Source organism: Cyanistes caeruleus, chromosome 2 (genome assembly GCF_971803275.1).
Source record: "Cyanistes caeruleus chromosome 2, bCyaCae1.hap1.1, whole genome shotgun sequence".
In the NCBI taxonomy this organism is placed as follows: Eukaryota; Metazoa; Chordata; class Aves; order Passeriformes; family Paridae; genus Cyanistes; species Cyanistes caeruleus.
Window position 1 is genome coordinate 56,150,980 of NC_141702.1, and position 13,468 is coordinate 56,164,447.

Below are 13,468 nucleotides of genomic sequence, written 5' to 3' on the forward strand. Positions count from 1 at the left end.
TATACTTTTGACTGGCTAATATGTCCAATAGCAGCTTTCAGTAAGCAGAAGAGGAAAAAATAAGTTCAGCTTCAGGCTGAGCCCAGAGGGGTCTGATTTATGTTGCTTGATTGAAGTATGTATTTGAGAACCTAGGAAAGAGTCTGAAGCTGGCAGCCTCTCTGCAAGGGATTAGTACCCAACCCTGCTTTCACCATAGAACAGCAACACTTCAGGGGCAGTTATTCCACTTTGGATGCTATAACTGCCCTGGTTATAGAGTTATATAAATACAGGATAATGCACAAAGGAAACAGAGAGAGATTAAGTTATTATTGGATGGAGGGGAAAAAAATCAGTGAGGTATGAAGCAGCCAGCAGAAGCCAAATGGACTTCATCATCCCTTCAGCTGCATTCCTACTGGTGCTCGAGTTCCTTTTTTCTGGAGCACAGGCACAGCATTAGCTGACTCTTCATGTCCTGTTCAATCCATGCAGTGTGTCAGCTGTGAGTCAGTACTGTAATGTATTGCATTATATTATATTAATTATATTATATAATTTTGTATAATATTCTGGTGGGCAGTGATGATTTTCATGTAGAAGGGATATTTCATGCATATTCCTCACATTGCATAATTATATCCAATTTTAAAGTCTTTGACAGCAATAAAATCAAAAATTAACCAAAATATTTTATATATATATATATATAATATACAATATATATCACATTATGCATTAAACATACGACTAGGATTATAAAAAGCAAGAACAAAAAGCATCAGATGTTTTATTTGCTTGCTGCACCCTTTGCAAAGAAGCTATCCATGCCATCTACTCATAAACATTGGAAAGGTTGCTTCCCATTTTGTCTGGCTTTCCTAAGCAGGTTAGAGAGGAGTATGAACCCATGACCTACAGCTGCTGCTAAGCCAGTCACCAGAAGTGAAGGATAGCAAGCAAAAACTATTAATTGAATTTGGTTTGGATGTGCATGTTGTGAGGCAGACAAAGTATGGAAGATACAGAAACATCCAAGTTCATATCCCTGCTGCCTAGTCAACAGCCAGAAGTGCCAGGTCTTTCACTACGCAGAAAACAAGCTTAAAAGCCACGTCAGCCAAATGCTGGCACAGAGTATCCTCCAGCTAATGAATCCTGGGCTGCACAATGTGTGGAACTTACTGGTTTGGGTCTCTTCAGTACACTAAATTTCCTGGGATGAGCACATCTGAGTAGATGGCTGTAACAACTACCGGCTCAAGGACACATTTAATATTATAAAATTCATCTAGACAACTGGATAATATCTCAATCCATTTTTAATTGAAAAATAGTCTGTGCTTTTACAAAATAGTATTATTTATTCCAGTTTCTCTAGGTTGTTTTCTTGGGTTTGTTTTGTTTTGTTTTTTAATTAGCGATACAGAGAAACCCCTGGACATATGTATCTTCTCATTTCAGTATACACAGGTTTTCATTTTTCTTGGAGTAAATCTTTATGTCTGCTACTCCATGCTCATACCACTACAGCTGGGAGAAGAACTTTGCTCTAATTGAGGCTGGATCTCTAGGGCATTCATGTCTCCTAACCAGTTCTGCTGACTTCAGAGTCAGCCTTAAAATTCATTACTCCTAAAGGCTTCCTCAGAAGTTCAATGAGTACTGAGAAATCTCAACTTTCATTTAAGTCAAAGCTAAGAGATTTTAGACACGTCCCTGTAAAGTCCAAAGTGTAAGAACCCTCAATGAATTAAAAAAAGAAAAGTAAGAAAACTTCAGCATGGCTATTCTTTAAAATGATGTGGTTTTAAATCACACAAATTTGTGCATGTTGGTGGTGTTGTTTCAGTTCTTGATTTGGCACCAATGCACTCTGCATTGCTCTTTGTCTAGCATTAATCAAGTATTCAGACATGGTAATAAGCCACAAAAGAGTCATGGCAGAATTTGAAAACACAGGACACTGTCCCCTCTCCACAATGGTGCTCATCTGTCCCAACTCACTCAAAAGGCTGATGGTACTAAGAGGAAATTTATTACATGACCTCTGAAGGGGGAAGAAGATGAAAGGAGAGCTCCATGTATGTAGAGCATAGGTTTGTAATGAATGGCTTCCCAAAACAGCTGAATGAATGGGTAGCCCCAGGTTTATCTCAGAAAACTGTCATCTCCTTTCTCCCTCTCAGACAAGACATGCCAGACTAAATAAGAGCAGCAGAAGATTCAGTTGTCTGCTGATCTTCAAAGGGGTGCTCTCTGGTGACGTTTGTGATATATTGATTCACAGCTGTAGTGAGATCTTGCCATGCTCCCACACTTCTCCAGGGCTCCAAAAGAGCAGCAGTTTTAAGCATGTTCCACCAACCCCACATTTGATGACTAAATTCTCTGTCTGAAAACATGAATGCACAGTGACTTGAGGGACCTACCTTGGATTCCTGTTTTCTTTCTTGCAGTGTCATTTTTGGACAAGGGTAGGTTTGCATACATTTTGGGTTCATTTGCATTCCATATTTGTGGCTACATTTTGCCTATAATGAGCCAAAACCAATTTGGAAATTGGTTAGAAAAAATGCAGATGTAAATTTGCTCAGTCCTCTTCTCTAGCTAAGTTTTTCTAATGCCAAGAGAATTTTTTGTTTGTATTAGAAAGTGAAAACCATATATAAATTTACTGTTCCCAGAAATCTCTTTAAAGTTCCAAATGGCACAAGTTCATACAATGGGAAATGCTCCACTAGGAGCATTTAGGACGTGCATGCAATTAGGAGGTGGGAATCTGTCTTTCACTGGTGCAGCATTATGCTAGGATAAGTCTACTTGTGCCAGAGGAAAACCGGGGCTGTGCCGTGATCAGTCAGGTTTAGTTCACATGCCAGTATGAATTTCCTTGGAGTTATTGTGCAAGTTGTCCCTGTATTTGGGAAGGAAAATATTTTCTGAGCACCATTCAGTATAATACTCCTGCACCAAACAAAAGGCTATCTATTCCATAGACACAGACTCTGAAAAACTGAGTATCTAGAGAAGCAGCAAGGACTGGATAAAATAATGCTATTTCCTTGTTTGAAATATTTTTCTTAGTCATGCACATCCTCCTCACACAAAATAAATGTCAATATTTTACTAGAAAAGTAAGATGAGAAACATTGCAATTTTATCTGGGTCATTCTTATAAATAGGAAGCACAGGAAATTGCTGCAGTTGCAGAATGTTCTATCAGATTTCTCAGATCTATTCACACAAGGATTTTCAGCATGTTTCCCTTTCATTCCTAACTGCCATTTACCATTCTCATTATACAATACAGTACCCAGCCTTTATTTCTTCCCTCATTTCTCTCTTTTCTCTGTCCTTCTCCTTTCCCCTTGGGATCATGCTTCTGTGGATGATTGTGTTTTAGCCTTTCCAATTCAATCTCTCCCTCTCTCGCATCAAACTAAATGCAAATTCCATACCCCTGTCACCCAGCCTTTGCCTGGCCTGTCCCTTCTTCACCTTTCTACCAGCCCTGGCTTCTCTCCACCCTCACACTCCTCGTACATCTGGTGCCCTTAACACCTTCAGCATGTCATCCCTGCTATTCTCCTGTATTGTTTCTGAGATCCAGCTTCTGTTCTACAGTGATCTGGCACTGTTGAACTCTACATGACCTGACACCTTCAGCTTCTGGCTATGCTACACACCTAGGCCTACCTGATAGTCTTTTCTTCTCCCATACTCTCCAGGCTGTAATGATCAGCCTCTCCTCTTCCATTTCATCTCTCTCCAGTTTACCCTGCTATCTGACTCTTTACCTTCCCTTCTCAATGTCTGTCATCACTGATTAACCAGGTCCTTCCTCCATGGTTTGCCTTGGAGTAGAAATGTGGACTTTCATTTTTATTTCATGCTACCCTTTTCATTAGGTATTTAGCACTAGGAAATTCTCTATAACCAGTCACAAAAATCTGTTCTTCAGATTCCCATGTACAATTACTTTTTTTCAGAAAACTTGGCAAAAGCTAAGCTGCTGATGTGCTGAGGCAATTGTCTGAGATATGCTGCTCAGTACTGGATTACTGGACCTATTATTTTGGATGCAGCCATTTTTTGCCTCTCAGTTTTCATTTACTTTGTAACCCCATACAGACACTTCCCCTCAGTTATACTGCTCAACACAAAGTAGACTTGATCTTTTTCTTGGGTTTTCAAATTCCATACCAATGCAAATGAAGCTCCTAATTTCGAAACACGATAGCAACAATTGGCAAATAAATAAAATTAAAAGGAAAAAAAACCCAACAAACAAAACAAAACAAAAAAAAAAAACAACAAACCCAACCTTACATTGCAAATATTCAGTAGCATTGTTCCATTCTATTTGGGAAAATAGATCTGAGAAGATGAACATATTTTTTTCTGGCTATGGGAAAAATCACTTTTGAAGGATGATACTGAATTATGTTTTGACAATTTGACAGCAATTTAACTGTTTCTGCACTAGTTGTGTGACCACCCCTAAAAGCAGAATTGAGGTGAAATTTATCAGGTCCTTTGCTCAGCTCTTTAGGTCATAGCCAGCAATCCAGTGGAATTCCTGCAACACAGGAATTCTGCTATTTCTTGAGGTTATGGCCTTCTACAGACAGATTGTGCAGGGTAGATAAGCCAGGTGGTTTTAAGTGGAAGAGCCTAGGTGCTGGGAGATATTTTGTTGTCATAGTATGCAGCAGTTTTTGGTACAATTTAACATGAGATGGGCAGCCTGTCATGTTGATATAGCCACAGCAGCACGTGAGAATGAAAATGTGCTTGTCTCTGATGGAATATAGCCTCAGAATCTTTCATTTTCTATTGCCAGAATAGCTCTAATGAACATATGAATGCAACTTCAGCTGCCCCAGATTTAGATAGATAATAGTTTTAATGTTAGTGAGCCTCAGGCAGACTTCCATAACATTTGGCAACCAGCAGGAAACAGAGGAAGAGAAACTTGATTTCTTCTGAGACATTTACATCTTTTGTCTCTGCTGTGGACTGAAAAAACATCTAATATTAAGAAATACCCTTACTGCTGGTAGCCCAAGCTGTCACCATTCCTCTTCATTGAGTTTTATTGTTTATGTTTTTAACTAAGAACAGATGTAGAAGTGGAATTTAAAGGATTTTAGTGTCTCCTACACATTTTAAGAGAGGCAGGAGGTGAGTTTCTTCACCACCTGACAGTGTAAAGTCCTGTTCCGTCTATGTTCTGCCCTTTGCCTCATGATTGAAGCTACCTTTGTTTCACAAATTTTGCAAAAAATAGCTTTTACCAAACTGAAAATAAAATATTTAAATATTGCCTTGAAGATTGCAAGCAACAGGAATATCTACAAATTAAAATTCCTGAGAGGCAGGCAGCGCAGAAAGATCAAGATCAGCACATACCAGAGAATCACAGAAGAGTTGGGTTGGGAGGTACCTTAAAGACCATCTAGTTCCAGCCTTCCTGCCATGGGCAGGACACCTTCTAGACAGGTTGCCCAAAGCCCCATCCAGCCTGGCCTTGAAGACCTTCAGAGACAGAGCATCCTTAACTTCTCCAGGCAAGCTGTTCCACCTGTTTACTACCCTCCAGGAAAGGAAGTCTTCCTAATATCAAATCTATATGTACTCTTGTTCAGTTTGTAGCCATTCCTCAAGTCCTGTCACACACACCCTTGTAAAAAGTCCCTCTCCAGCTTTCTTGTAGCACCCACACACCCCCAGTAGGAACACATCAAAAAACAAGGCAGCTAGCCCTAGTTAAGCTGTGATGGACTTTTGTTGAGAGGTTCTTCCAATTATAGAATGTGTTAAGAGCATCTTTGTCACATCTTGGGTTGTGGTAACAGGCTACTTTATTTTCTGTGCCTATACACTACAAACTAGTCCTAACACTGAGTCTGAAGAAATAGCAACATGAACTGTTAGAACAGGAAAAAAAACCTGTCCCTGTAGTGCTCCTCTGGCCCATTTTGCAGTAGCAGTAAGCTCCATCAAATGTTTTGGAGATACGGATGTAGGAGGATACTAGTAAGTAGCAATTAATTTTGACAGCTGAGCCTCAGAAAAAGAGCAGCTTCTGGCCCACAGCATTTCAAATTTTCTGAACAGCTTTGTAGGGATCTTATTCAAGAAGGCTGGGAGCTAAGGAAAATACAGATTCTGATCTTCCCCAGCCTGGGCTTTTTCTGGTGGGTTTTTTCTTTTTTGGGGTGGTTTTTTGATTTTTGTTTCTTTTGTGTGTGTGTGTGTGTGTCTGGTTTTTTTGGTTTTTTTTCCTGGAGGTGTCTACTCCCAGTCAGCTAGCAGGGTTGTTTTTTTATTTTTGAGAAGGGAATGCCTCAGTATAATACACAAGGAAATCTCTGTGTTTGCCTCTGCTGTACCCTTTCTGTGAGTAAACAAAGGACTAATCTTTTGGACCACCAACTAGTGATTTCTGGAAACTGCATTTACTTCATGTATCAGGCAGACTGAAGCTTCACAGCTCAGCTGCATTCAGATTCAGGACTGAATCACCACACAACACAGAATCTCTCAGTCCAGCTGTTTGCCTGTTATAAAGATTCAAATTCATTATTGAATATTGACCTGGCTGAACTCCCATGCAATTGAAATTTCAATCCACTACTCTCTTGTGACAAGTCTCTGGTACAAAGCACACATGCACACATGCCCCTACACTGGCTCTTGTCTTACTCAGAGCTTGAAATATGTGATACTCAAATGTTGCATTTTTTTTCCTCATCTAGTAGCTGTCATTCCACACAAGTCAAATCCCCTTCCAAGTGCAATATTATTTATTAGCTCATGATCTATTAAATGAGCTCAGGAAGTCACCATCAGTAGATCTCAGAGTCTCTACAGTTAACAGCATGATTTGGTCTGCTATTAGGAGGGGAAGAGCGGGGAAGCTGGAAGGAAACCACCTGAACTTTCATGTTTCAGTGCCCAGTAGCAGATATCTAGAACATGTATTCAAAACACATCCCATGGAGAAATACTGTGACCAATGACAATCTGTAGTTAAAGCAATTTTCCCAAATTTGAAATGATTTTTTGTCAAATGAGCCCATTTGACAAAAAAAAGCACCTGTTATTTCATGTGATAAAAGTACTTATTTGCAGTTTCCTCTAATCAGAGAGTTTTTTACTCTAGATCAGAAGTCTAACTGGGGTTAAGAGTCTTTGGATTAACCATTTTTCTAACATTTTTGGAAAGACATGTTGGATAAAAATGGGGCAAGAAAACAAGGGAGGAGCTTTAACAAAAGAAAATGACGAGCAGCTGACTTTACAGCCGGTGCCCTTGCTTTTTATGTGTATGCACACCCAGGCCCCCAACACTCCACATGCTGATTTCCCCCCAGTACTGCATCTCCAGTTCTCAGTAATTTCATTTGGAGTTTCAGGTGCTTCTGAAAAGTCCTGCTGCCCCTCTCTTGCTGCCACTTCTGCTGGTGCTGGGGAGCACAGCCGTGTGATGTGCTGCCCCCTCAGCTATGAATACTTGACAGGGTTATAGTTCCAGCCTCCAACCAGAACTGCCACCTGTGAGCACTGGATGACTTCAGACAGAAAGTCCTTGGCAGGAGCTAAGCCTTAATGAGCTTAAAATGCACTGAGGAGCTTGGCAAATACAAAGCCGGGCCACAGAATAAGTAGTTGCAGAAAGTTTCCAGTTTGAAATGTTTGCAAGACAATTGTTTACATTATCTAGATGGTTTTAATTACAGGGGAGTTCAGACCAGTTGCTTAAGTTTTCCCAAAGGGTAATTAGTCACCCTGTGAATTTGCATATTTTCCACTGCTGCTTTGAGGTAAATCAGCCACACTTATCAGAAGATTGACCTGGCAAACTCTGTTCTTGACAGATTATAGTCTGAGTTTCATCATGACAGTATCAAATGCATTAGCAAATGTTCCACTGCAGGGCTGCAGTAGCCAAACTTTGGGGACATGACAGGGTTCCTTGTTTTAAATGCAAGAAATTTCAAGCACAGACAGAATGAAGAAGACTCTTTTTTACAGCCTCTACTCATGACAGATGCAGTACTTGTCAACATCTTACAAATATATTAATATTCTACTCTCTGCCACATGTTATACAGACTGTGCTTTTAGTTATGCTGAGATTTACTAAACTGAATGGAAGTAGATTCATTCCCCAAAAGATTACTCTTTTCAGATAGCTCATTTTATGGTATGTCATCAGTTGTGCTGTTTTGCTTGGTCATAGGAGGCATGGACATACCGACAGCTGAGATTAGCATTGTATTAGCATTTATATTTAAAAATCAAAACCATAATAGACATACAAAAAAATACCAAGTACTATCAATATGTAAGAAATTTCATATTTAACTATTCTTACAGATTCCACAGTAGAAATAAGTGGAATTTTTGCAAATCAGTTTGTAAATGGCATCATTTTTAAAGATTCTCATATTGTTACATTTTACTCACATCTACCACTGGTTTTATTATCAGAGGAAGGGTTGCTTCCATTAGAGAAAAAGGGATAATGGCCATAAATCACACTAAATATAAACTGAAACAGATATTTAAATAAATAAATTATATTTTTTCAGAAATACCTAAAATTATACACATGAAAGTAGAAAATTGTAACATGACAGCTGACATTATTCAAGGTTGGTTAGATGGAGGTTTTTTTGAGCCTGTGTATACTTGTATTATAAAGTGAAATGCAAGCTAGACAAAGTAGAACATTTTGGATCTTTTAAGTTACTCTTGTTAATATTGTTGCAATCTCTGAATATTCAGAATAAACCAGTCCTAAACTTTGAGATATATAAGGAAAAGGGCAGTTAATGAGTGGCAGACATATCTTTAGATATCCTTGTTTTATGAAGCAGGTCAGAATCTGATATAATAGCTTACATGTGTATATACATACAGACACACATATATAAACACAGAATGTCTCCAATAAAAACCATATGGCAAGCTTTTGCAGATTGTTTTCCATTGTTTCCCATGTGAAAACAAAATGATAAATCTCTTTTCTTGACATCTATGCCTTTGCTTTAGCATGGAGCTAACCATATAGATCAGTTACTATTTTCCCTGGCCCATTTTTAAGCCCCTGTGTTCTAGAAAGTTTGGTATCACCACCCAGAATAGTTTCTTTGCTCTGAAATTTTGGGAAAAGTGTTGATTCTTAGGAAAAGGAACACGTGACCAGATTCTCTTCTGCTGATATCCATCAGCTTTGGGATGCTGATGTCTGCTGGCACCTTGGAGCACACACCAGCAGCCCATTTGTCTTGTGCAAGGGACAGAACTGCGGAGGGGCTCATATTGCACACACCATGTTTGTGATAAAGATATCCTCCCTGCAGAGTATAGTAGTTGTTAACTACTGCCCTCCAAATGCTTCACATGTTCACACCATCTCCTACAATACAGTTTGCTCCAAGGAGTAGGACAGAGAGCTGGCCTGGAGCAAGGGCCACTTCTCCATACTCTTCTGCAGGGTCCAGCTGATCTTGCAGGAATTCCTGTCTGAGCCAGGCTTTTTCTCCTTCAGACCATCTGAGCACTGCCAAGACCCTGGCTCTTTTCCTGCCTGCCACATTGCTTATCAGAGTGCTTATGAAGCAGGCAGCAATATGTCTTACTTGTTGTCTTTTGCTGTTCCTCATATTTCACAGTGATTGATGCAAACTAGAAGAGCTGCAAAACCTGATGAAGGACAGCAAGAAAGCCAAGGTGGACTCACTTTTTTTCTTACTTGGGACAGAAGCATCTATCCCAACTGAGAAAAGTATCTACGCACAGCCAGCTGGATAATGAAGGGAAATGAGAAAAGTTGTGTATAAATATGTGTGTGTAAATTAATTTTATATGCAGTTATTCCTTGCTTTTTGAAATAATATCCACACTTATTTTAGATTCAAATAATATATAACAAGAAGAAAGATCTTGCAGTTTTCTGACATTAGCATGGGAATTAATGACATTGAAAGGGGGTTTTCTGGAGTGATAGAGAGGAGGCAATTCAGAAGTAAAACTTCATCACATTAATGCAATGCCGTAGAGGCAGAACCTTCATTGTAACTACAAACTGCCACTAATGGCCAGATGCTTAAATAGATGATCTAATTTTTAAATTCAATTTCTTTAAGCTTTTTGTTATGTACCAGTTTCACAAAAAGAATGCCATTGTTTACTGTAGGTATCCTTTTGTGAATGAAAATGTGAGTGAAAAGGTACTCACATTGTAACCCCTAAAACATCAAATTACTACTAGAGACCTACACAGTAAAGTGCTTAGTATGCCATACCTTCTCTTGTTATTTAACAGAGACATTTCACAGCTTGTGATAAAAAGTAATTTCTCCTCTTTAAAATAAGTCAAGTTATTTTGAAGTGCTTTGTGAAATAAGAGGTTTTAATGAAGGCTTCAAGAGTCCCCCGGAGTGCTTTGGAGTTTCAGTTTTCTAGTACAGCTGGCAAAATGGCCATGATTTTTATTGCCTGCTTTGCTAGAGAGCTAGGCTGGCTTCTGGTACAGTTCATGGAGAAATTTTTAGAGCTGTGTGGCTGTGGAAGCTGCCTAGAGGGGTACCTACCCTAGAGGGGTACCCTACGCTACAGGGTCTGCTTGGCCCAGTGGCTGTCCTGACCCATCTCACTGGTGGTAGCATGGTCTGGAAGCCCAAGCCACCAGGCCTTTTCTCCTCCACCTTTCTTTGTACACTTTTTACATCTTTGTGCACGTTCTTTGTACATCTTTTAGATGTAGGGGGTTGGCTCTGTCTGGATGCCAGGCATCCACCAAAGCCGTTCCATCACTCCCCTCCACAGCTGGACAGGGGAGAAAAAATATAAAAAAGGTTCACAAGTTGAAATAAGGACTATGAGAGATCATCACTGTCTGGAAATACTGTTCCAGGCAAAACAGATTCAACTTGGTGATTATAATTGAATTTATTACTAACAAAATCAGAGCAGGGTTATGGAAAGGAAAACAGACCTTGAAAACACTTTCACCCCACCCCTCCCTCCTTCTCAGCTCTACCTCCTCCCCATCTACAGTGCAGGCACATAAGGGCTGGGGGTTACAGTCAATTCATCACACAACTGCTTCACACTTCTCCAAGAGCTCCTCTAACATGAGTCCATCCTTTGAGACACCGTTCTCCACAAACTGCTCCAATGTGGGTCATTCTTTCACAGGGTAGACTCCTTTGAGGACAGGCTGCTCCACAGGGTGACAAGTCCTGCCAGGAAAGCTGCTCCAGTGTGGGCTCCTCTCTCCATGGGTCTGCAGGCTCCTGCCAGGACTCTGCTCCAGCATGATTCCCACAGGTTCACAGCCTCCTCTCAGACATCCAGCTGCTCCAGTGTGGGCTCCTCCACAGGCTGCAGGTGGATCCCTGCATCCCTGTGACCCTCCATGGGCTGCAGGGCCACAGCTGCCTCAGCATGGTCTGCACCAGGGGCTGCAAAGGAATCTCAGCTTCCTCTCCTTCTCCACTGACCTTGGGGTCTGAATAGCTGTTCCATATTCTCACTGCTCTTCACTGGCTGCAATTACATCTGCCCAATAACCCTATTTTTAACTTCTTTTTCTTAGATGTTATCCCAGAGGCATTCCCACCATTCCTGAATGGCCCAGCCTTGTCCATCAGTTTGTCTGGCCAGCAGTTTGTCCATCTTGGAGCTGTCTGGCACTGGCTGTGCTGGACATGGAGGAAGCTTCTGGCAGTTTCTTACAGAAGCCACCCTGTAGCCCCCCTGACTCCAAAGCTTGGCCATGCAAACCCAGCACAACAGGTTGTAAATGCATTGTTCTTCCATTCTGCTTGTACAGCAGCAAACACAATGAACGTCCACAGAAGTTGCAGATACAACAACTATAGCCTAAATAATGGCAATTCCATACAAATAAAAGTTTAGATGCTCTGCAGGTATGTTGATAGTAGAAAAAAAAATAGTGATAGATCACATTAAGCTGAGAAATTATTCAATTTTCATAGAGCATGTGGAGAATGTTTTTTCTGGGAGGCATCCAGCTCTACTCATAAATAAAATTTGTTCTTTTGCAGTCAAACTGCACATTGTTGCAGCTCACTGCTCTCTGTTGAATGAGTGTGATGGAGATGTCTCCATCTGCACAATACAGAAGTTCACTGGTATTTAACTCAACTCAAACCCAGCCCTTCACAGAATTCTCAGTACCTGGTTAGAAACATGGACATAAGAATAATTTTTAACAAACACAGGAGGGCTACAAAGCTTTAGCAAAGATTCCTTCCTATTGACAAAGCTAAATCTACCTCCAACTAGGACAGAGAAGGGCTTTTGGGTGTAGTTCTGTCGGTTAATCATGCCAACAAACAATTTGAAACGTGGTAACAGCCCAAGACTAAAGAGCACACTTTATTCGTGAATACATTTCCACTGAACATTATATAAAGAATTATTCTTCCTGCCTAATGTCACCCAAATTAAAGGAAGGATATTTTGTCCCTTTGTTTAAACCATGAATAAATACAAAAGAATAATAAAATCATGCATAACCCAAGAGCTGCAAAGGGCACTTAAAAAAAATTCTAGTAGCTCCTCTCCCTCCCCCTTCTTATGTCACTGTCACCTGCCTCAAAATTGCATCTGGAAAAAGGATAGAAGTGTAGCCTCCTGAAAGAGCTTGTTTTGCTGAAGTTGGCATGGGAGCACTGGGCAAGAATTCAATCCCAGGCATCAGTTTAGGATTACGTAAAGTCAATTCTCTTCATTGTTTCTGCGGATCCTTAAGCTGTTAGAAAAGAGTCAGTGTGACTTGATTCCTTTGAATGGAAAATAGCACAATGGTTCCATGATGGAAATGGTTGTGCTGATTAGGAAAGCAGTTTTCCGTCACGAAAGCGAACATGTGGCCACACTTCCATGCGAGTATGGAATGCCACGTGATTACTTTTTCTTTTTATGCAGCCAAAACAATACCCTCAACTCTTGCTTGACATGGAGGATTTTATGTATGATGTGGACTCCTGAGCTGTTTGAAGACCAGGGTTTTGGGAGAGTCATCAAAAGCTGTCTGTTTTTCTCTGGAATTTGCCTTGAAGATGACTGACATTTAAAAAGAATTCTATTGATTTCTGACTTTTCACCAGGTCATACAAACAAATCATCCTTTCCTCCTAGTAGCAGGACCAGATTGTCTTGAAATAATAAAATCTAACCAAGGAAGCACAGGAAATTATTTTGGGAGCATTGGTACAGGGGAATCAGGGATCTGCCTCAGTTCCTGTTCTTAATGGCATATTTTCCATCATCTGTAAATCACAGCAACACAATGAATCACAATTACATGCAGTGATACTCACAGGCTGTGCTGGAGGAAGAAAAGCACATTGTTTGGTATCTTGCACCAAAAGCAGGTGAGGAGCATGGAAAGGGTATGGATGGTATTAATGCCACATTGCAGCAGGAGCCATGGCAG